The sequence below is a fragment of the Ovis aries genome, chromosome 1 (genome assembly GCF_016772045.2).
Source record: "Ovis aries strain OAR_USU_Benz2616 breed Rambouillet chromosome 1, ARS-UI_Ramb_v3.0, whole genome shotgun sequence".
NCBI lineage: Eukaryota > Metazoa > Chordata > Mammalia > Artiodactyla > Bovidae > Ovis > Ovis aries.
Genome location: NC_056054.1, coordinates 249,777,012 through 249,781,363, shown reverse-complemented (window position 1 = coordinate 249,781,363; position 4,352 = coordinate 249,777,012). Strand labels below are relative to the sequence as shown.

General features: G+C 44.2%; 1 pseudogene; it reads right to left on the bottom strand.

Moving 5' to 3' along the window:
- Positions 1-2,357: 2,357 nt before the first annotated feature.
- On the bottom strand, positions 2,358-2,640 carry LOC121818565 (ragulator complex protein LAMTOR5-like; annotated as a pseudogene).
- Between the last annotated feature and the right edge of the window lie 1,712 nt (positions 2,641-4,352).

The following is a 4,352-nucleotide window of genomic DNA, read 5'->3' as shown; positions in this document are numbered from 1 at the left end:
AATTCAACCACTGCTGCTTTAATACAGGAATTGCAGGGGTTGAAGGAAGTGATCCCCACCCCTACAGAATCTGAATTTGTACAACTTTTACCAATAACTTAATCAAACTGACAATCGGATTCAAATTTAAGAAGATGCACAGGATGCCTCCAACACGCCTTGGCTGCTGCTCCTCTGTGCTGGGAGTAGAAAGATGAATGAGCCCTAGCTTTTGTCATGAGGGACCTCTCAGCTCTCGGTGCTGAAGGAAAGGTCAACAAACGATGGAACAGATAGGTTGGAAAACTCTGAGAAAGCACACTGATTCCTCTCTGTGAGCTCAGGGAAGACCTTCTGGAGAAAATGCCTTCTGCACAGTCTTAAAGGATGAGTGTAGCTGTCTAGGTGAAGGTGGTGGGTGATGTTGACAGGAACAAAAACATGCAACCAGAGCAACAGGGGGTGCATGGAACCCTCCACCGTGCATGCCATACCAAAGTTTGGTATTTCTGGTTTGGGCAGGAAGTACAAGGTGCACATAACAAAGGAGGAGGGGGCATCTGTTCAGAGGAATGGATAGAGCAGATCACCAAGCACCATATACGCACGCCAAAGAACTAGAACCTCCACCTAGAAGGCAAGGGGACTACTGCAGTTTTTCCAGCAAGGTGTGGTTAGATTTGCCTTTTGGGATACCTCACTCAGGCAGCCAGATGGGGCTCAGGCCGGGACACAGGAGGTGACTTCAGAAGAGGGGGGAGATCTGAGGGAGAACCTGGTACTGGAGAAGTATGTGTAAGATTGTTAGGATTTGGTGAGACTGGCATGAGGCAAAGAAGAACCTGGAAATATAGCCCCCTTGGGTGACAGCTAGTGGGTCACCAACAGCCTCTAGGGATGGGTGACAGGATGAAGAACATCACGAGCTCATTCTCTGATGTTTCACAGTCTCGAAGGCCATGAGGAGATCCATCAACTCCCCTCATTCTCCTGACTACTAATTGTGCAATTTATGGAGGTCAGTGACAAGAAGCAGGGGTGTGTGGGGGGGGCGGGGGGGGTGGAGTGATTTGTTAATGATGTCAGCTTGTTGCTTTTTGATATTTCCTTGTAATAATTATTTTGATTTCACATAATCTATGACAAGGAACACTGACACAAGAATTGCAGTGGGAAGTTAGGCATCACTGAATTGTATAGAAATAAGAGAATTGCTAACATGTAGCCCTGACATTTTAGCAGTATCAAATCTGATTGTGTCACATTTACAAGGCACCGTGAGCTGCGATCCAGAGGCGGTGTGTTATCATTGCCTAACATAGTGTTCCTTAATTATCAGCACTCTCACACTTCCTGCACAGCAGATTGGAATCGCTAGAAATAGCACAAACTTGAAAATTAGCGTTTTTCTCTTAAATAATCAGGATGCTATATTTATAATTTTCATGGGATTGGAGTCTTAACGAAGGTAAACTAATTTCACACTCGAAGGTGAGATAGTATTTTTTTTTCTCTCTTCTTATTGTGTGATTTCCCCCACCCCTTTCCAGGGTCTATTTTTTCAGTTTTTAAAAATTTCCATAGCAAGAATAATCCTATTCATTTTCCCCTCCCCCAAAGGGTGTTTCTGCACTTGGCTTACCCTTGTGATAATTCACTGTGATGGCAAAGAACCCATGATGGAATGGAAGATTTGGTTTTTCTTTATAGTTACTCACCAGCCTGTGACATTAGCAACTAGTGATCACAGGGACTGCACAATTTTTAAACATCAACAGAAGTCAAAATGCTTTGTCTAGATCCCTGAGCTTTAAATTACATACAAACTACTGCCCACCAACTGGCAATTGAGTGGGAAAGGAACAGAAAAGAGGAAGAAAATTAAACAAAGGATAATGGATGGGATTCTGAGTGGTCCTTGGCACAGAAGTGAAGTATATAGAATCAACACTTGGAGGTTCCCTCTTTCTATGGGTCCCCTTGCTTCCTCTGTACCTACCTTATCCTGCATCACAGGCACACGATACCCTCGGGCAGCCCCATGCAAGCCCACCACCCCAGCATGTATCCTTGCTCCAGAATCCTTCCCCCACCACATCAAAACTGCCATCTTTTTTTTTTTTCCTCAAACCAGGTTTATTAAACTTAACAAAATTCTATATACAAGGTGACTTAAACCTGCTGCTTCAAAACATGATCCTTTCCTAACTAAATCCACAGAGTGTCAAAATGCAACCTACTCTAAAATTAACAGAAAAGTGCCCAATGCATATTACAAGAATGGTTTAATAGTTCTATGAGATAATTCACATAAGGTACGACTGAGTCACGTGACAGGCTGCAGAAGAACTGATATGCAAGAGAACTGATACGAGAGGTCAAGAGGCCATTTAGTGCACTGCCACTGTGATGCCATCGCGTTTCTGGATCATAATGTTCCCATTATCTGATTCTAAACACACCACAGGAATGTCAGTGGGGTCCAAGGTTAGCTAAGCTGCTTGCTGGGCTAGAACAGATATCACCCCAGCATGCTCATCTGACAGGGTTCCGCGGTACCCTAGATTGAGTCCTTGTGAATCTGTGCACAGGACTCCAACAATGGATGGATTCTTCATTGTGCCCTCCAAGTGCTGCTCTAAGGTAGCCTCCATCTCATCGCGGGTCGCCTCTTTCTTCACCCTGCCATCTTTATTTAAGGTGATACTTTCTGTCTTAAGAAGCAACCTACCTTTTGGAATGAATTTGTCTTTCCTTACAAATGCCTGGTGTCCAGCATCCTAGTAATTCTCGAGTTACTGGCATTTTTCGAAAGCGTAAAGAAATAAAGTGTGTTATTTCAAGTCCTGGGAAGAGGAAGGTGTCCTGGAGCTTAGATGCCTTCCTGTGGTTACAGAAGCTTTCTGGTAATCTGTCTGTGTGCAAGGCCAGCTTTGGAAGAATGCAAGGACTGCACTGTCAGCATCCTTCATGTCGCACTTACATGTTATACTTTTGGGTTAAGCTTCGCCACGAATGACAGGTTCTCCCTGGCAAAGACATTGTAAACTTGAGGCAAAGGATTGTAACTAATACATCTTTGTTTTTACACCATTGTTGCTGTGCACACTGCCTGACTGTTGTGGGTGTTCAATATATAGATGTTGATAATGAAAGAGAGAGAGTGAGAAAGAGAGCAAGACAAAGCAGCAGAGAATGCCAGACAAAAAACAGAGTTTTTAGGATGGGAAGGTATAGGATGTTTAAACAGAACATTGTTGAATAGAAGGCATAAGACACTAAGAGGAAATTTGAGAAAAAATGCAATGTAAAACAAAAGAGAAATATAGAACTCTAGGTTCTTAGGTTCAGGGTAGGAGGAGATCTTAGAGGGCACTGAAATCTACTCACATCCTAAACCAGAATTCTGTGCCTGTACTGTAGAAGGCTCTGTCTGTCTTGGGGGCTTTCCTTCTGGCTCAGATGGTAAAGGATCTGCCTGCAGTGCAGGTGATTGGGGTTTGATCCCTGGGTTGGGAAGAGCCCATGGAGAAGGAAATGGCTACCCACTTCAATATTCTTGCCTAGAGAATTCCATGGACAGAGGAACCTAGCAGGCTACATACAGTCCATGGGGTCGCAAAGTCAGACATGACTGAGCAGCTAACACACACACACACACACACACACACACACACACACACACATCTGAATGTCTGGATCATTCAGAACTCAGCAAGGTGAATGGTCAAGGAGGGTCTCTATGAGGCTGGTAGACATTGTAGGTTCTGGTTCTTAGCCTGTGATGTACGAGCTTCACCCTGGGGAATCACAAGTCTGAAGAGAGCCTGTAGGAAAAATTACCCCAGCTCACTTCTGGATGATCAACCTTTTCCACTCTCACGCTAGGTGCTGTGGGAATTCATTCCCTCCGAGATTCTGGGAGTGGGTGGGGCACTCAAGTGTGACCAGCCATAACACTGCATTTCCCTGGCCATTGTGAATGGTCCAGGGATGGGTGCAGGACCCAATCCCAATTCCAGAAAATAGAACAGAGCATTGGCACTTGTTGGGGCTGTTGAGAAAGAAACCCAACTCCAAATCATGATATACATAACAAGGGCTGCCTAGCAACTTTCATCATAGAGTGAACAGATTGGTGAATCCTCTCCTCAAAACACAACTAACAATGTGGCCCAAACAATGATTTGAGACTTCTTAAAATTGACCAGAGATAAACAGCATATTGAGAAGTGTTTATTCATGCAAAACCAACTGACCTTCAGGTATGAAGGCATCTTGTCTGGGACTGTTCTTATACCTTATTATTTCCTTCTGTCTTAATTTGGTTGCCTAGGTGGTTCTACCAGGATAAGATGGGGTGTCAGCACCAA